Source organism: Anser cygnoides, chromosome 13, assembly GCF_040182565.1.
Source record: "Anser cygnoides isolate HZ-2024a breed goose chromosome 13, Taihu_goose_T2T_genome, whole genome shotgun sequence".
Taxonomy (NCBI): Eukaryota; Metazoa; Chordata; class Aves; order Anseriformes; family Anatidae; genus Anser; species Anser cygnoides.
Window position 1 is genome coordinate 14,915,384 of NC_089885.1, and position 21,018 is coordinate 14,936,401.

General features: G+C 43.7%; 1 protein-coding gene across 5 annotated transcripts in view; it reads right to left on the reverse strand.

Annotated features, from left to right (window-relative positions):
- FGF13 (fibroblast growth factor 13) overlaps positions 1-21,018 on the reverse strand; it is a 297,397-nt gene that overhangs the window by 60,842 nt on the left and 215,537 nt on the right. The gene's annotated exons all lie outside the window — the stretch shown is intronic.

A 21,018-nucleotide genomic window follows, 5' to 3' on the forward strand; every position in this document is an offset into this window, starting at 1 on the left:
ACGGATGCTTTCGGCTTTTGCACTGCAACACTTGTCACCAGGCGGTAAACAGCCAGAGCTCCCCTGACACCCCCAGTCGCCGGCAGCTCGGCGCTGATGCTGCAGCAGCCGTAGTCCTCAGGCAGCAGATGCACGCACTCGCGCACACCCCACGAGCTGTGCGCTGGCTACAGAAATGAGGCGACGCAGCAAGCAAGCCCCTTATCGCCACCCTCCCCTCCTCCTCCCCCTCCTTCTCCTCCTCCTCCTCTTCTCTCAGGCTCTTTGTGCGGGGAGGTGCAGCGGGGGCCCCGGAGCTGAGGGTGGGCTGCGGGAGCTGGCGCACCGCGGCTGCTGGCCCTGGCTGTCCCCAGGGGGCTGTGGGTACCTGGCGGTGACAGAGCCGCCTCCCGGGGAGGCGCAGACACCCAAACAAACGTGACCGTGATGAGCAAATAGCTGGCACCAGGTTTTCGATAGGGGAGGACACCTAGCTGGCAGGAGGGGGGGCACCAGCCCCAGCTTCCCCCCCCACCCAGTCCTGCCAGGGAGGGTCCCCTCTGCCCGGCTGGTTTATCGGAGGCTCTTCGGTTCCCTCCTTTCCTCCCCCCTCACACCTTCTCCGAGCTCCAGTCCGCCAACAGGGACTCGGAGAAGGCAATACCCTTGTCACTGCAACGTTCTCCCTCGTCCCTTTGTCCCCCTCGCAGGGCTTCTGTATCCCCTGGGGGCTGTGGCACAGCGCGGGGACCTGGGCAGAGAGAAGCAGCAGTGCCTGGAGACGGGGAGCAGAGCCTGGTGACACACCTGGCCACCCCGCCATGGTTAACGCCCTGCAGGGCAGACACCAGCCCCTGCACACATCTGTGGCCCCAGGATGCAAGAAGCAGGAGGTCCCGGGGGTCTCCTTGCAGCATCCCCCTCCCTGCTTTTCAGCGTGCTTTCAACAGCTGGAGCCTAAAATAAAGGCAAATTCAGGCTAGAAGCAAAACAGAGATTTGCAACCCAGATGGCAAGCAACACTTGAAACAATTAGTACCTGAGGCAGAGGGGATTTGCAAACCCTTGCAGGGCTGAGGCAGGGTGGGATGTCCTGGGAGGGGGAGGCTGAGGACTGAACCCTTGCAGGATTTGAGCTCTGCAGGGCCACAATGGCAAAGGGCTTCCACCAGACAAGCCCAGAACTGCATCGTGTGTGCCCTGGCCCAAACCCAGGGCCCCCCTGGGGCTAATCAAAAGCAGACTGATGCGGACAGGTCCGTGGGACAGCGTGGAATCTCAGGTGTGATTTCAGACTCAGAGAGGCATCGCAGGACACCTGCCCCTCCTGCCCCTTCTTTCTCTCCTCCACACACCCCTGGCAAAGCCACGTGCTTCTCTCCTCCCTCTCCAGGCACACACACTGTGGTCCCAGGCACCCACAGTGGAAACCGTGCCACCAAATATTAAAGCACCATTCACGGTACCTTTGCAAACATTACAGTCCTTCCCCAGATTAGAAACAGCTCGTGACAGGTGCCAGTCTGTTTCCTCCAGCTGGGAACTCCTGCCCAGTAAAACAAGTCTCATGGCCTGGCCTTAATAACAGAAATATCCATAACGCACAAGTTTTAACACGATGTTGGATTGAACGTACATGTGCCATCACAGCCTGAGACCTTGACAGCTAACTCCGTGCATTGAAATGTGGCAGCCCCACATCCCTGTCTGCAATGCCTGTCTTCTGCATGAGATACGTGTATACAGATACACTGACACGCATAGGTATATTCATATCCTCACTTACCTTTACATGAGGCACTTTATAGCATTCACATATTCATATTAAATAAAAACTTCCAATTTTTTATTTGGATAAATAGTAGGGTAAAAATATCTAATTCACAAGCTCCACAACTACCCTCATCTGCCAGTCCACATAAGACATGTGAAATCCGACCCAAGAGACAGACAGTTGGATATTATTAGTAATAACTCATCCTACTCAGCTCACCGATATTGTGCTGTGAATTTTGACATCTTTCCACTTCCAATACAGTCACAAGTGAAACTTGTTTTTCCTGAGACTCGCCCATTACTTCACACATATTCTCAGTTTGGAAAACAGTGTTTGATCTTCAGATCAAAGTAAAGCTGCCTCATTGTGATCTGTCCTATAGGTCAGATGACATTTAGTTTTCACAATGAATTTGTGAAACTCAGAACTTGGCTAACGTTGAAAATCCTGGGGAAAAGCAGTATATACAAGCAGCATTTAGGATATCTTTCTGCCAGCATTCCAGCCTGCATGCTTAAAATCCATAAAGAAAATTCATTTGCACAAATGTTCCTTGACAGATAACTAAGGAGAGGAGTAAAAATAGCATATATGCATAATCAGATTTAAGTTTCAAAAAACAGTGCTCTGTTGTGTGTTTTTTTTCTTTTCCCCCATGATCAACCTCTCCATCTATCGGTACTCCTACAAACATGTCCTCATTTACTATAAATGGCATATAAAAATGAAGATCTTTTTGGGAAAATGCCTTTGGTACAGGACCAGTCTTTGGACTACTTTGGTTTTAGAGATATGAAAAACAAAACAAAACAAAACAAAACCAGCAAACAAAGAACAGCTTTGTTTTCTTTGAATAGCAAGAGCTGCCCTCTCCCTACCACACTAAAAAGGTAAAATAAAATAAGATTCCAAGCAATTTTTTAAATGTAGAATACAACCAGGCACTCTTTGAGTTTTCTTTCTTTGTGTGTGTGATTATTGAAATTGGGCGGACTTAGAATTAAAAAGTAAATTGTCAGCCCCACTTCAATCAAGAATTAAGGTACCTTTTAAGAAGTCAGCATGGGACAGAGCTGTCCAGTTACTCTCAGAGATGGGAGCAGGAGCTACCTAGAGGTGGATCTCACCCAGCAGCTGCACTGTTTTGAAGTAGACAAAAGACCTCACCCACTTTTGATTTATATTTTAAATCCCAAACAGATGTTGAGTTTCTATGATGATTATTATGCAACTCTGATTACGAAAAGGTATCAGCCTCCCATCACGGGCCCAAACTGCAGGTGAGCACCATCGGCTGTTTCACCAAATCAGAGGGAAGTGCAACGCTACTGGTTTTAGCTCAGTCTTCCTTGAACCCTTTGCACTGCGGTGAGTTGCAGAACACCGCTGTGTTCCATGAGCTTGAATCGATCCCGGACACCTGTGGGCAGCACTGTCCTGAAACAAAGAGCAGGTTTTGACGAGCCGCAGCGGCTTCGCAGCGTGCCTGGGTGCCAGCCGCAGTCTGCGAGCAGAGGAGCCCCTTTCCCCCCACTGCTGCTCGTGTGTGCTATTTCAGCACGTGAACGACGGCAGATGTGACTGAGCACAGAGCAGCATGCCAGCGCAACGCTGCTGCCAGAGCAGGCAGCGCGTGGAGGAGACGGCACTTTCCGGCTGCCTGTTACAGCACACCGGGGATTGGCACGTGAGCCCGATGTGCGACTCGCCAAGGGACCCGAGCTCTTCTGCACCCTGCAAAAGCATTGCTGATTCTCATGACATGTTCCTAGAAGTACCAGTAACTTGGGTCCAAATATCCCATCCTCAGACAAACCAGTACGCTCAGGGATTTCCTCCCCTGCAAACAAGCACCACAAGATTCATAGTAGGTCCTTTATAGGAAGGCAGATGCTGGTCAAAGCAAATTCTGCATGAAAATGGAGACCAGAAGAAAAGTCACAAGCCAGATACACACCTCACTCAGCCCCACCTGAACACCAAATCACACCTCTGTATTTACAAGAGTGAAGCTGCTTTGACGTGACAGAAAATTTCAGGCGGTCATGGGGTGCCAGGAGTCCTTCGCAAGGTTCTCTTTTTCTTGCTCAGGTAACACATCACTGCTGTTACCAAACATGCAGAATAAAAAAAGCTTCCAGAGCCAAGCTTATGGACTGTCTCCACTGCCTACACTCCCAACAAGTAGAGAATTATTTTCTGAAACGTGCCACCAGAATCACTTCTCTCCCTTTTCAGGTTGAGATAAACAAGACTTCATCCAGTCGGGTATGACACAGCAGCACTGAGGCCCCCAGTGATTTTTTCCTCGTCTAAGTAAACAGAATTACTATTCACCAGGAAACAGAGCTGTTCAGACCCAAGCCCCGCATCGCTTTGCTCCTCCATGAGACATCCCGTGGAAATGACTCAGCCTTTCCTCTGCAGCCAGCTCTGTGGCTGGACACACGGCTGCGGAACAGCGAGCATCTGGGTGCTCTCTGCCTGAGGAGCGAGCATGGTTTGCTGCCCGGTTAGCTACCGCTGAAAGCCTGGTTTTATTTTTTCCAGCAGCACATAAGAGACAAACTGAGAGTCATCTAGAGGTTTATTTTTAAGTGCAAGGTGAAAGAAGATGCTTGTGGAAGAGCTTTGCCTTCAGGCATCTCCAGACCAAGACCTCAGGTTTGATGATATTTTAGTCAACAAACCAACTGGGCTACCTTAAAATTAATTAACAGAAAAAGATTAGCTTTAATAATCAGCTACAAACATATTTAAGAGCTGTACTGCCATAAACAGAAGTTATTTTATGCCAAGACTGAAAGGCATTTGTATATAGTGGCGTGGATGTTCCGGTTTGTGCCTCTGCCCTGATTCTCTGCAAAAGTGCACCGTGCATCCCTGTCAGTAACAGGAAAAAATCAAAATTCCTGTGACATCAGTGTAGACATGTCAGTTGGACTGACTTTATGTAACAGCTCACATGCTGTGTGTGTGGAAGCCCAGTCTATTCTATAGCTTGAAGGATTAGGCAGCTGGCTCATTTTTATCTTCACAGGGTGCAAAATCATGAATCCCAACACCAGAAGAGGTCCCAGCACAACATACATCTGTGGTGCACAGGACTGGATGTGCTGAAACTGGCCTCCATCCAGCAAAGCAGAGAAGCACATCCTTGTCTTCAACATGTGAGTCACCTCACTAAGACTACGAAGTAATATCTATAAAAAAAAATAATTATGTGCCTGATGTATTACAAAAGGTTGTCAAATCCTAATCCTGTTCTCTTATCAGATCTGCACAAGTTTGCCAGGACCAAGTTCACTGACTCTGAGAAAAATTTGGGCCTCTTCTTCATGACTGACACTCCCTGTTAAACGTTCAGGATGGCCATACATCTCAGATCAAGAACATCAGTTTCCTCTCAGATCTTCAGAGAAAATATCCATTAAAGAAATCCCAGTTCTGCCCCTCCCCAGCTGTGAATTCTTATTCCTTTACAGCACTGTCTCAGTCAAAACTGGATTTGATCTGACCATGTCCTCTGGCGGAGCAGGCATTTTTGGAAAAGGAGGGCATTGTTTGAAGGTAGAAAATGGAAATATTTTTTCCTGGGTTAATCCATATTCAGTCATCCCAAAATGTCAACCACAAAAGATCGCCTATCTGGTGCATAAAAGATCAGCGCCAATCAGCTAGGAAAGGTCACAGAACAAACAGAAGAGATCAGCTCCCACAGCTCTGCATGCTCCCAGATTGGGAACACGTTATTCTGTTATTCCGGTGTCTCCGGGGCCCCAACCCAAGCCAGGAACCTGCAGCAGCAACCAACCAACATCCCCCTGCCCGCTGCAATGCCATGGCAATCATATCCAAGGGCCCTCCACATCAGTATGCGCAGAAATACCTGTTCGTTCACCCCTCAGAATTATGACACTTGGAAACATCAATGTAAATGACAGCATATCCTCCCTGAAATACCTACATCTCAGCATGGGACACACGAGAAGCATGGGCTATATGCCACTGTCAAATTAAACATAAGGCCACTTTACACGTGACAAAATACTGTAAATAGTCCTTCACGGGCCCAGAGCAAGTTGCCTAGAGATTGTCACGTTACTCAAATGGATCTTTCTCCATCTTTTCATAGATCTGACGGTTCATCCTCTGTCAAGAGCTTGACAGAAACAGACTCAACAGGTCTCCACTGAGCTGGAGCCCCTCAGAGTTTGCCTCCTCCCACCTGTGTCTAAGCATCACCACCAGCTGCTCACAGCCAGCCCTTGCTTTGCTCAGAAACTAAGTTCTGCCCCACTGCTTGACTTCATATAACTTCTGAGCCCAATTTGCTGCAATCGTGTGATGGATGCCAAGCCTGCTGCTTCCTGGTGCTACGTTAACGACGCAAGACCCATCTGTTTCTTAATAATGAAACCAAATTACCTGGACTGGGATCAGAAGGGCCTGGCAATGGTTTTCTGTGACTTTCACCTGACTGCACAGATCATGGCACCATGTTGATGCACTACAAATGAGAACGTGAACAGACTTGATCGCAAATGGAAGGGACTTTGAGCAAAAACTGCCACGTCTTGGATGGAGACAAGGCTCTCCAGGAGGTGGAGTTAGACCCTTCACTGGCTCACTGCTTCTGCAAATGTGCAAGTGGGGCCTTACTCCACTCCCTGTCACTGAACTGGAACCAGTTTACCTGAGTAAAAATGCTGGTCTCAATTTCACTAACCAGAAGGAATGTAATCTCTGAGGACTGGGAAAGGGGCCATGAGCTAGAACTTCTGCCTTCTGACTCAGTTAACGACGTAATAACATCTATATAAGTAGTGATAAAACAAGACACATCTGATCTAACTTTAGAGATAGAAAAGTCAGGTTTACCTAAGCTCATCTGACCAACTATCTAGGCTGTACAGTCAAGAAAGAAGACACCTCCTGATGGCATTTCATTCCCATCCAAAAAAGCACCACTATTTCACAGTTGTATTAGAGAAAATACTACTTCTGCCTCAGTGAGATACCCTTGTGAGCAAGTTCAGTCTGCAATTTACCTTATACATAATAAATAATATTCACTGTCAAAAATATTCATCAAAAATAAAGAAATACTTAATAAAGGTCCATGGAGCTCACCATCTTGTTTCTGACAGTGCTCATTAATACATGTGAACGTAAAACCAGCCCAAACACTCACACAGTCACACTTCCCCCCCCCCACACCTTCCAACAACTGGCCTCATGGAAACTCCTGGTTTAACAGAAGCTTCTGCTTCCAAGAGCACAGGAAAGGTGACATCTATAAATCACACCGGGAAACTGAGGTGAAAAATATAACATATCCTAAGTAAACAATGGGAAAATCATTATCATATGTGAGATACACTCCTTTTGCAAGTAACACTCACAAGAAACATTGGCTTGGAAGACAGTCCTCCAGCCAGCATTTGCTGTATTGGATTTCAATAGGTCTGGGGGAAAAAAAAAAAACACGTGTGTGCAAATTCTACAGAAGCAAATTAGAAGAAATTCAGAGAAGTCAATTCAGAGAAGCAGGCTGCTAGCAGAACATCTGCTGCTGCTCCCAGTATTTGCATTAGGCTGCTGGGTACATTTCTGGGGACTCAGAACTCATCAGAAAGCACGGAAAGGTTTTGTTGCTATGCAGAGAACCAATGCTCAGAAACCAGAGGAACAGCTACGAAGCTGCCCCAGCTGAGCACTGTTACTCCTCGCTTAAACCCAGCTGAGCTACAGCAGGGACACATTTGTTTGGGCAGAGACTGGGTATCTATCCAACTCGGGGCTGCATTTCTAACGAAAACCATCAGGAAGCTAGTAGATTAAGCTGCAGAAGTGGATACAAGCATAACGCCAGGGTTTTAATTAAATTCCCAGTCCATACGTATGGCCTTAGTAACTCCCCTATCATACTGCTAAATCATGCTGGGCTAAACTCACAGCAGAGACACACAATATTTACCAGATGATGATATATCATTAGACTTTCTGTCCTTTCCCCTGAACCCTCTTCTCTTTGTTTATTATTCTCATTTTCCATCTCTTCCTGCCAGAACCTTTCCTTGTTTCGTTAAAAATCACGACATACTTTTAAGGAGCAGTATCCACACAAAAGCATCAGTATCTTGATGTCCTCATTCTTCAGCTGAGGTCAACTTAATTCTGTTTACAAACAAACAGTTTAGTTTCATCTTCAACGCAACATTCCAAAGCTGAGGAGCTTTTGCTGGGAAAGAAAGGACAAACAGCAGGATTAGATGCTCAGGCACAGAACCAAGCCTGCTAGTTTGTAAGAACTTACCTTGGCTGATCTTTTAACATCATCATTTGACCAATCCCACTCAGCCCACTCCATGTAACTGAAACGAAGGAAAACCTCCTTGTATTTTCTCGTGTACTCTTTGTCACAGTTACAAGAGGGTACAGAATCTAATCGCACAGCTGCACCTATTATCAGAGTTGCACAGGAAAAACACATAATGCAGAATTCAAGGAAGCCTGCGGGGTTCTGTGCGGCCTGCAGGGATTCCTAGGCAGTTGCTTCATACGATTGGAGCAAGACATAGCTCTCAGAGCTTACTGGCATACGCATGTCCTCTGGACCGTAACTGGAACTGGATGGCTCTCACTTCTGCAAATATGGCTTCTACGTTCACAATATGGACACTTAAAGGCACGCATTTTTTTTTGCCTTTCTTCTTCCTGGCTTGCAAATACGAGCCAAGATGTTTCAACAGTAATGACATGCACAAACACCAGGGAATCAGAGAAGAGCTGTTAAGGCTGGAAGAAACTTCCACTTTCTTCAGTGTTGTTTTTTTTTTTTCTTTTTTCCCAGAGCTGTAATATATGAAATGTCTTACTCAGTAATTATATTTTTAAACCCTCACTGCCATAAATTTTTAGCCCACTTAAAAAAGTTCTGATGCAAAGTCCTTTCAGGAGGCTTTCAGTAAAATATAGTTTCCTGTACAGGAAGCACGCTGTGGAACATTAATTTGTAAACAGTTACAAATCAAACAGGACCGATTTCCAGTACTTTCACTCGAAAACCCGAACGTATACAATTACTGCCAAAACCAGACACGAGAGGGACACCTAGAGGTAGCTCTCGTAATTGCCCCAGCAAGGTCATTCCGCTTTCTTTTCCCCGTTTCGGTTCAGGTCACTGGCGATGTTTAATTACAACAAAACGTACGCGGCGCCTCCGGCTGTAATTAGCAGCAAACCTGAAAGCGCAGGGTCCAGGCAAGCAGCTGGTGGGGTTTCTGCCCTTAGCAGTGGGTTTTTCTATTCAGCAGGAGCTCGGGCAGCACCCAGGCGCGGCCGTGAGACCCGTGGGGGCTGTCCCCGGGGCAAGGAGCCGCTCCGGGGGCCGCTGTCCGCGGTGCTGAGCCGCCGCTCCCCGGCCGCATCCTGCTCCGCCGCCCCCCGGCACCGTGGAGGCGGATTGAAGAAGGAGCCCCGGGCCTTTGCACCATTTTCCGAGCAACCAACACCGGATCGCAATCAACCCGCCAGCGTTTCGTTTGTGCGCGGTGGCTACGCGGCGCGCCCCCGAGAAGCTAACTTTTAGCAAAATCTTGGGGGGTTTCAGATCTGCTCCATCTTCACCGGTGTATCGCTAGAACAACTTACCGCTTGTACAAAAGCACAAGGCATCTAGCAGTTAATAATCTGGATCACATACTGAGTGATTACATTCAGTAAACGAATTTTTAAGCTGCCAAAACACCATGGACAGTTTATTTCTCATTCTACGGTTTACTCTATTTATATTTATTGCATTCATTTCAAGGAGGAAAAAAAAAACAAACATGGATGCCACGTGCAGCATCATAAAAGTTGCTTACTAATCATGTTGAGTGATTTCTAATAAAGAATGATATATATCGTAGCAAACACAGTTACTATGTAACTCTGTACATGCTGCCGATCAGATTATTATTTGATATTGTGGTATATTCTGATTCCTTAGATTTGTTTTTCTCTTCCAGCCCTAGGGCGTTGGTTCTTAGAGTAATCTAATCATTTCACATACCAGAAGTAGGGAGCACATTTTCTCATTATTAAAGAAAAATAAATAAAATACACCACCATAAGCCTTTTTCTAAAACATTTGCAAAAGAATAGAGAAAAGCTAATGTTTTTGTGTTAAAAAAATGCAATGGTTTTCAAGTTATTATCACCATAACAAGATTTTCTTCAGTTAATGTTAGGCACGGTACTCTCATAAAAGGCAGTTGGAACAGAATGGAGTTATTATTCTTATTATTTTTTCCTTTTAAAGCAAGCTTTACACCTGACAACAATCTTGGGTACAAAATTAACTAAATACATAGCACTGATGTTTAAAAGGCCATAAAATCAACCTGTGCAACATCTGAGCTACATTGTTTGAACAGGAAAAAATTGTCAGTTCAGCAGCATAATTCAGTATATTTACCGTTCCAATCAGTAGTAATTAACAATAACATTTGCTTTTTCCTTCTTAAATAGTGTATTTTTAAGAGTTACCAAAGCAAATTCAAGAAGTCAAAGAACTAACACATTCTTAATATTAGGAAATATTAGACTTTAATTTCTTTATATAGTTTACCATCTCTACAGAGGATTACTTGCCAGGAAATACCTTCTAGATTTTTCCTCTAAAAAAATATTGCTTAAATACATCTTACCTGAATACGACTTTCTTAACCCCAAAGCCATGCTGCTTTACAAGCTGCTCCTACCCAGACAATTGCAGTCTACATTTGGAGCAGACACACAGGGAGTAGATCAGAGAAAGTTTCAGGCATATTTAAAGTATTCTCTAAGGTACCGGCCAGAAACATCAAGCCCATACTCGCGGTATAGAGAGATCATTAATGGGCATTAGTGACAGACCATTATGACTTTCAGAGATCATTAAAGATTCATAATGTATCTGTATTGTTCTGGCAACATCTAACCATTTCTTGGACATAAATGTACATTTCTCCTACATGATTTACTTAAACTTATTATTTTTGAGTGTCAGATTTTATTTTCTGCCTCCTAGAATTACAAAGAATGCCTGTAACAGGATACTGTAGTACATTACGCCAGCTATAGGAGTCTGGTGCTTGGTTTAGTTGGTATCTTCTATTGCAAGGCATTTTGCAATATGAATAGCTTTAACAACATTCCTGAAGTAGGGTATGTGCCATACTTTCTATCTTCTTTAAATAAGCTGCACTATTGGTGTACCATAAGCGTTGCAAGTATTAGAAGCAGTTACAAGAATTACATTTGCTAACTATACTGAAATAATTACCTTGTAGCCACCTTTTGAAATTTTTGAGCTTTACTCTGCATTTTCAGAAAAGATCCTTTTTTGTCATCTGGACTTAGTGAAAAATATTGAAGATATTCTAGTTGTGGTCAACAAAACCTGCTATCCCTAACACAGTTTTGAGGAAGGAAGAAGCCACTGAGATTTGGTTTTGAAGATGTACAGTACTGCAAACAGTAGTGTTCAGTTGTGGCAATCAAGGTCTGGATCTGAATTTTCTGTTGCTGAACTTGACCGAGACCATGTGTAACTCATCCTTCTTCAGCAGAGCAAGTTAAGCCCCTGGCCACGTATTACATGAGATTTATGCAATCTAGAAGCAGAGTCAGATTTCAAAGTCAAATACTGTCTGTAAGCATGATTTAGTCATTGTGGAGTCCGCTACAATTACAAGTCATATGGAAAAACTATTTAAAAAGGCTCCACCTCTACACCAGCTACCACTCCCTCCACTACAAAATGTTTATAAGTCATGTGTGCATGAGCTTGGTTTACTTTGCAGTGCAATGGACCAGCAGCGAGCATTTACCAACTCGCATATCAACAGGAAAAGGACTAGCCTCCAGGTAGGGAGCAGCAACTTCTTCAATCCTTCTAACACAATCAGTAGCAAATGCAAGATGCTGGGCTTTAGGTACACAAAATCACTGTTGAAAATTAGATGAGATCTAGAAACTGAAGTCAGCAAAGCATTTTAAGGTTTTCTAGCATTTATGCTTTGCTGAATGTAGACCAAAAAGTTGCAGCATGCCAATTTAACAACTAAGAAATAATTTTCCCAAAATGGTATTTTAGTGTTTACTAATTCACATTACTGCTTATGTATTTGGAATTTGCAACAAGTATGCAGCAATGAAATCATGCTGTGAATTGCACGAGTTTAGACTATTCACTGTTTATTATGCCATGGCTGCATATAATCAAGCTGTGAATATTGTTGATATCCAAATACACTGTACTATTAAAAACATCTTTAATTATTGCTGCCAGCAGACAAACAGTACCACATCAAGAAAACTGCAGTGGGGCAAAAATGAAGTTGATCTTGAGACCTTTCCACAAAGCCAGAGTTTTCAATAAAAAAACAAACAAACAAACAAACAAAGTCAAAGGCTATTGTGGAGGAATGCACTCAAGCCCATCAGTAATTGCCTGCTGAGTGCTGTTGATTTCAAACCACTGACCTCAAGTCAATAGGTTTTATGTCACCCATGTCAATTATTGACAGGCAGTGAAAAGCCAGCAGTGGCTTTGCTTACTCCTTTGCAGTTACGAACAAGATTAATCTGTTTGTAAATGTAACTTTTTCCACAAGCAGCAAAGCATTTATTTTTTTTCCAAAGCCTGCATGAACTTTTAATGACAAATTCCCCAAATTTAAACAGTTCTTCCTAAAATTTCAGGATTCTGTCCTCTTCAGCTACCTCAAGAATCACTTAAGCTATTCAGAATTATTAAAGTTTTTCAGTAAAATTGGACTTGTACATTGAAAACGTAACCTGTGTTCATCTGACCCTTATTACCACCTTGTTTTTCATTGCATAGTAACTTGTTTTGTTGTTTTTATAAAAGGAATACAGAGCTTGTGTCCAATTTCCACTTTGTTTTGATCACTTTATGTCTGTTGCATACCCCAACCAAATGCCCAGCTGGTTTGCACGGCAGGAAGAGGCTGAGAGGCCGGGCTCCAGTTCTGCTGCTGCCGCTATGGCCAAAGAATGTCAAATGCAAAATACAGACAGCAAGTGCAGCACTGCTGTCTCAGCAGTCCCATGCTAACATCATGCAGTGTTAAACAGCAGCTGCAGCAGAAACCTTCCAAAGAAACACAGATGATGACTAAAAGAAGGTTTCTGCCTTCTTGGATAAGATGGAATAAGGAGAAGAAAGTGATCTGAACTACCAGACCAAACTGTCAGAGATACCAGAGCCTATTGCTCTGCATAGATTTTTATATAAGCCATCATTATAATTTCACAGAGTCACTCAGATGTTTAAAGTTTAGCCCCAAAACAAAATGACTCAATTCATCCTGTTGTATTTCTATATCAGATTATTAGAAGTATCATATATTTGTATATTAGCCTAGAAGTATCTATTATTCCATTCCATTCTTCCCCTCCCTTTTTTGACCTGACTGTACCACTGTGTCGTGCAAACCATATATAAGGAAGAAACTCTGGAAGAATTAAACTCTTTAATATTCTGCTGCTGGGAATGTTTCTGTCTCTAGTCCCTAAACGAAGCTGCGTGAGGTCAGTGCAGGCGCCAGCACTTTCTTTTCTTAGCATCATCTGCCACCTGGTGGTGCCTTCCCAGCGAGCGGCAGGCAGCACTGCTGTGCAAGGACCCTGCATGTTCCTACAGGCACCTGGAGACAAGAGCCGGTTGAGAGGCTGCAGAAAGCCATAAGAAGCACAGCTGGAAAGCGTCTATGCAGTTCATGTCCGCACCCAAGGCAGCATGTTTAAGCAGTGTTCTGCAATTAAGGCATTTGGTTTTAACAGAAAGGGTAAGTTTGAAATTCAGATTTTTAGCATATGGCACTAAACAGCTGCAAACTCTCAAGTGTCAGATATTGGCCTAATCCACCCCTAATTCACCACAAATGCAGTACAACACTTGTGAAGAGTTCTTGAGCACAAAGGAAGCTCAGTTGCATAAACAGGACAGCCACATATGGGACTGAGAGCAGAAAGGTGTGAGAACCCCTTTGTAAGCTATTTGCAGGCATGTAACGATGTCTCAAAGTTGTACTGTGTGAATAAAGCAGAATACCTACGTACGGGTCTGAACTTTTTCAGTTATTGTATTCTCTTTGGAATACAATAATTCTAGTATATTCTATTCAGCACATTTCAATAAAGCTGCAATACAAAGTATAATAAAAAGTACCTTCTGTTCTCTCCTTCAGAAATCAATAGCCCTTGTTTGCATTGTCCCACGTGCTGCATAAGGACAGGATGACACTGGAGCTGCCCTGCTGCGGTGACCTGGTGTCTGAGTCGGGTAGCCGTGCAGCTGCCAGTGCGAAAGTAAATATTTTCTGCTAGGAATATGCCAGTTGAGGAAAGCCTAAAGGCCAAAGCTACTTGCACAGTGTGGCACTGTGCAGCGATGCTCAGGCTACCTTGAGTCTAGCAGCATTACTATCAATTAGCAGACAGAATGCTTTGTCAAGCATTCCCCAGATACCCAAGAAAGCAAAAGTACCTTCCCAGTGACTCAAAGATAGGCATCTCGAGTGATTTCCATATCTTATCTGTGTGGTTATACATTAGATTACTGGTCCTTGCTACCTTACACACCATGGAGGTGGTAACAGCCCCATGTATTTGCAGAGGTTTGGGGTAGGATGACTATACAGCAGCTCAGGGTAATGACCCTGCTCCTTGCTTGGCTCTTACCATACACCCTCCCCACATGACATGCGCATAACGTGGCGAAATGCTGATGAATGCACCAAGTAATCTTGTAGCCTTCTGTGTATTTACATGAGCCCCATGTGATGGTGTTCCTCTGGTACGTCATACCTGGAAAGCAAATGTCCAGCAAACTTCTACCACAAACAGTTTTTACTCACTTCCCAAGCACAAAAGAAAACACAGCAAGTACCTCCTCCAAGCTTTTACAGGAGCGTGATCCTACTCATATCTGGTACTCCAGGTGCTGGAGAGCAATTCCTAAAGCTAAAAGGAGCTTTTGTCCTATTTTTCACTGCAGCTGAAAAATAAGATTAAACCCTCAGTAGCTTGCTTACTGAAGAAAGAGAACTGGATGCTGCATATATATATATATTTTTTTTTTGTGATGGGGTTTGCAGAAACACCTAAGAGAGTTAGGAGCATAAAACCCATTACATTTCCCTGACACACGTGTATCGAACTCTCCAAAGTGCTTTTGAAAAACCCCACTGAAAATCACATATTGACACAACTGCAAGGAAATAGCAGACAGATTTCTGGGATGAGGAGATCAGCAGACTTGACCTCAGTCTCCCTGAGATGAGGCCCCAGCAGCCCAGAAGAGTTAAGTCTGGTAACTATGTCCCTAACCAAGGAGATTCCAAAGACCCTGGGCCAGGTCACAGTCACGTATGATGTACCCAAAGCCCTGTCCTGGCCAACTGGCAAGCAGCCCAACCACAGCGGCTGCAGTGTTCGGTAACGTGCAGATGGTTTTGAAATGACGGTGTCTCTTGCCAAGTCTGACCCATTCTGACTCCTCTGTTTCTGCATTACCCATGCCATTTGCAAATGCTCTGTGCAAACAACTCACAAGGAAAGCTTTCTCTCAGCAGCCTGCAAGCATTTACAGCCAAAATCAATACACACATCAGTACTCATAAAACAGTCATATCATTTATGATAATTAAATAAATTAGCTCTAATAAAACAATTATTTCACTGTTTACCAGAGGAAAATAATAGGTTGAAAGTCATTTAATTTGACAGTAACTTGGGGTTGGGTCTGATCCTTCAGACTTTATTCTTCATTTCCTACTTATGTTTTATAGCAGTGTGAATCAGCACTGTTTTAATTTTCTGGTATAATACATGAAAATAAGCTATTCAAAATTCGAAATAAGCCATGGACAGAAAAGGAGGAGCAGATGTCCTTGAGTGTGATTTGGATAAGGAAGCACCCTGCACTGTTTGGAAAGTCAGCCTCAAGTTCTATATGCAAATCTGTAAAACTAGAATGCATTGCAATTTGAATCAGATTACGTTTAGACCTGGGAACTCCTGAAAAGACAGAAGTTGTACTACATTGGTACAGGTATAAGTGAGGTGGGAGTCTCCATCCCTGCCACCCTACCTAGACTTGCATCATCAGCCACACAAGCTAATGCCATCATTGAAGTTTGATGTAAGCACAAAATTCCACATTTTTTTTTCCAAGCTTACATTCTACAGATGACATGTTGCACCAAACACTAGCAGAAAAGCGAGGAAGAAAACCACTAATAATTTAAATGAGCTGTTATGTGCTACTATCATACATCAGGTCTTCATTCTTGCTATTAAAAACACTGCCGCAGTGCCATGGTTATATTCAATTTATGCTACTCGTGGGGAACTGATCATGCAGGAAGAATTTTGTTAATAAAAGATGCTTGTGGTGTTTACCAGAAATACAAGAATTAACCTGTACCAGACAAAAAAAAAGCTCTCGTTGGTTATTTTACAGACATCATTCATACTTTCCTTGTTACAAAGCGTGACACACACTCAAAAAATCTCCATAAAATACTTGCCACTAGAGGAGGCTATTTCATCATTTTTTCCAGTGACATACCATTACAGGGAAATTTCAGCGGAGTTTCATAAAACCACCACTGATGTTTTCTGGCTAGTCCTATGATGAATTCATCTGAAATCAGCAAATTGCTCAATAGCTATATTTGTACTTAGTCTTGAGCCAAATTAAAATAAATAAATAAATAAACAAAATCCACAAAGCCCACAGAGTTCCTAACCTGGATAATTTCTGTCCTTTTAAGTATGAAGGTACATTTCACTGTCTGCAGACCTGCCGAAGGGAAGATGTTGGTGAACAAGTCAGGGGATTTCTGGGACCCTACTGGTCTGAAAATATATAATCATCAGCAGAAAAACTTCAGCTTGAGGAATCGCCAATGAAGCCCTACCACCAGCAAGTGCAAGAGTTTTCTTCACTATTTCCATTCTTTCTTTGAAGTTTTTTGAGCACGTGGCCCCAGATTCACATCCTGGAAATCCTCAGCATCCAGGTTCTACAGCCTCAGACTGTTAGACTCCAGGTCCCAAATCTGGGGATTCATTCCCTTTCTTGAAAAATTGTGTGGTCTTACATTTTGTTCCAGATCTGGACAGAACCGAATTTTAAAACACCCCAATTTTCTATGAAACAGATTTGCCCTTTCCAGCCTGGTCTAGATATAAACAGACATTAAGGGAAATGGGCCGTGTAATTCTGTTGAACAAATCTTGTACTCATAAAACATCTCTGGCTGATGGTCCCAGAAATAGATGCCCTTTCTCAAACCACAGAACATACACATCCCAGAGGAGATCAGAACAGCTACGGGAGGAAGGCTTGTGCAACAAACCCATCCTTTGACCTATGCATCACAGGCTGTTGAGCCCTGTGGTGTCTTCAGAGTCTCCTTCTTGCCTGTTCTTAAACTTGAGCTACAGAGGCTCAGACTTGTGTTTTGGCCACAATGCTCCATATTCAAGTAACGTTTATGCTCAGAGAGGCCTTTGACAGAGGGTGACAACTGCAACTTTCAACCATGCTTCCAGAGCTCACTGAGTTTTGCCGGCTCCCAAGGCAGCTCACAGAGCCACAGTCTCCCAGACGGCACCCTTCTTTAGAAATGACCTAAAAAGCCACTTGTATCCTCTACCACAAGCCAGGCTAGAAAGTGCTTCATACACTGGGAAGGATACTTGAGAGGCTGGGAATAATATTGCACAGGGCTTAAATGATGTGGGTACCACAACTCACATCATGAATCTGGGGCTACAAGACACCGAAAATGCACCTTTCTCATTGCAGCACTTCAGAGTCCAAGCACTTCAGTAAGAAGCACCCATTTTCGGGGACAGAGTCTGGAAGGCAGCTGTTTAGCGCTGTCTTCTGTGCTGTTCCTCTGGCTTCCAACTCATAAACTCCAAATCTAAGTCTGCATCATTAAACATTGCCACCTCCACTTCCTTTCCAAAGCAGCAGCTGTAAAACAAAGTAATTTAATTTAATTACATTTTTTTAATTAAGCAGCTATGTGACTATGTGCTCGATTACAATTGTGAGAGCTCTAACCCCACATCTCAGCATTAGAGGGAGTCCTGCTCCCATTTAACTCTATTTGCAGAGACAAATAGAGGGAAGCTGGGAAGCATGGCTTTAGGGAACATCTCAGCAGTCAGTCAGCAGCACTAGAGAAGTGAACAAGGAAAAAACCTGAAAGCATATCTCATGCTCTGCAGTGGATCTGCAGCACAGAGCAGTGAAAAAATCCAGTCCTTCTCCTTACATCCAGCATTCCCGCTCTAAGAAACCCTGCTCTGGGCTGCAGGACTGGAAAGAAGATTCACACAGATATTCAGGTTCAGTAACTTTGGAGACCAAAAGGTGAGCCTTTCACGTACTTAATTCTTATATTGATGGGCTTGGAGAAATTTGTCAGACATGGGCAGATGGATAGGAGTCACCCATTTCTCCAGTTCTTGGATATTATGGTAATGACTGACGAATACAGACGTCCATAAATAAATGGGCAGATGACTCCAGTGACATCATGTTTTTAAGTACTACAGTGACGGAGACAATGAAAGGAGACAGGCAGACAGAAGACAATCCAGTCACATGCTACCTGCACTCTAAGAAGTGAGTCACATTACCTTTTTTTGTGTAGATCTTCAGAGGTGTACCTGGCCAGTTGCTAAAGGTGTGGGAAGATTCAGCCAAGACAAGTTTCTGCTAGTGCTTTGTCTGTGCAAACACCATCAGGACACAAATCGTGCTGCACATTCAAGAACCTGGACCAGATCTTGATTTCATGGCTTGGATTGAAAAGCCCAGCCTCAGAGATCCTAGGGAATGTTCCCTTCAGCCCTATTTACCACTCTGACCCCGTATACTGTTCCTCTTTATTTTAGCATTATGTACCTTGGAACTGAACTGAACTTTTGCAGTGCTCCATACCCAGTAAGAGAAAGTAATGGGAGCCAGTTAAGAACTTGTTCCCAAAATATTATTCTGGACTCCACCATCGTACAAGTGGCTCTGCAATCCATAGCTGGGCAAGAATTGGCTTTCTTAAAAGTATTTTTAAAAACAACAACAACAACAACATTATAGTAAGCTCAAGCTCGTTTACAGGAGAGCTCTGAATTCCTCTGACAGAGTCCCCAAGTTCCCAGCAACCAAGCAGCTCATCTGTTTGATCACCAACTAATATGCTAACAGAAAACAGGACAAAGTTAAGCTGAGGAATGATAAAGAGAGCAGCTCGTTTCATATTCTGTTTGAGACATGGGGACGAGAGGACAAGTAAAAACAGAACTAGGAAGAAATGTTCTGTGTGTGGCATGGGAGCCTGTGCTTTCCTGTTCTCTGCGAACAGGCTGCACATGGAAATATGAGCATTAATGAGAGATGATTTAGGGGATTTGAAGTGGGGAAATTGAGTTTCCCTTCACTCTCCCCTGTTAAGCACCGTCATGATCATTGATGCCTAAAAGCTGTCATCACCTGGAGGCTTTTCAGAGACGAGCTGTGGCCCTGTTTAAAAATAAGTGTTTCAAGTCAGGCACCCAAATCTATGCTTGCATGCCTAACACAGAGAAAGGCAAGTCTCACATCACAGCAGCTTTACAGCTCACCAGCACAAGGAGAAGCCCGCAAAAGCCACAGGCTGACAGAGCTATGCAAACATCCTGCAGACAGCTGAGTGCTGCCAACTTGCAGGACTCCAGCACAGAATCTCAGCCCGATTTTCAAACAGGAGGACTCCTGGAGTCAGTGCAGAAGCCGAGAGATCTTCTCAGGTAAGGGACTTTCCAGGACTTAAAGGTGTTTGTTTTTCTGAAAAACTAGGTCTTATCTTGCAGCTTAGACAAAAATAATTCACTTGGGTGTTGAGTTAACCACAAATATCAGAAATCTCAGTAAACTGCATAAAGGAGCTAAATCTCAGTGAAAATTTTCCATCTAGAAATGCTACGCACAGAGAAGCAAACATCATTTTTAAAGAGCATAATAACAAGTACATAGCATCGCTAATGTCAAGATTTCAGACAATCTGCAGATGCTGTTACACTAAATTACCGTCCAGCACACGAGGCTGTTTTGGGATGTCTCTAGGCTCATTTTTATGCTGCCTTATGGATTCAAACCTCCTCTTGATTTGGGCTTCCTCTAGTGCACAGCAAGCAACTTTTATGGGCTTGTTCTTTGCTGATAGAGTTTTGGTACTTTAACAGAGAAAAGTCTTTACCACTTTGCCACTTATTAGAGAAGCTACTTTAATTCGGGTGACATTTATAAGTTTTCTAGAATCTAGAAGAAAAGAGTGAATGGGGTAAATGCTACCTGACTCTATGACAATGGCAGTTAAATAATATCACACATGCCCACTGCACTTCTAAATTTGTTTTTCTGCATCTTCTTATATTGTCTTTTATGTCAATCACTCTCCTTGGAATAAAAAGTCCCTCCTCTTCAGCTGGCATCCAACATGGTATTCAATGTAGTTTTTGAAGCCAGACTTCAGTTTCCAGATCTCCCAAAGTGAAAAATTCCTTCCCTGTACCTTCAGCTGTAACATGTCTGGGACACAAATCATCTGGCATGGTCATCAAGGCTTAATTTCTGGGAGAAACATTCAAAGAGTGATGCTGCTGATCTGCCTCTTCAGACAGCTCTAGACCTAGCCCGGGAGGAAACCAAGTCCTCTGACGATCACCGTAATGACCACTCGAGGAACCCTGACTAGTGCCCATCACAAGTACCAATGAGCTTTCTGGTGGATAATATACGAACCTTCTCTCCCATAAATTAGTATTCCAAGGAAAAAATAAGGGATATATCTGACTTCACAGAATTCTTTCTGGTTGGGCCCTAGGCGACTCTGAAACGGGTGGGAATTGATTCTCCATTGCCTCATAGCTCAGGCCAGGCTAAGTGCAACTCTGAAACGGAGAACAACGCCCTGTGTTTTGCCCTCATTCAGCACTTCAGTGCTCTCAGTGCTCTGCTGGTGCATTTGGGGCAGCAAAGGCATATGGGATTTAGTGGGGAATTTGATGACTTCCAAGGTCTGACAGAGTAGGATTTTCTTGAAAATGGGAACACTTCCAAGTTCATTCTTTTAACTCAAGCTTTAGCTGCCCTAGATAGAGGGCAAGGTATGGTGCAGAGGTACTCTTTTGTGTGTGTTCTC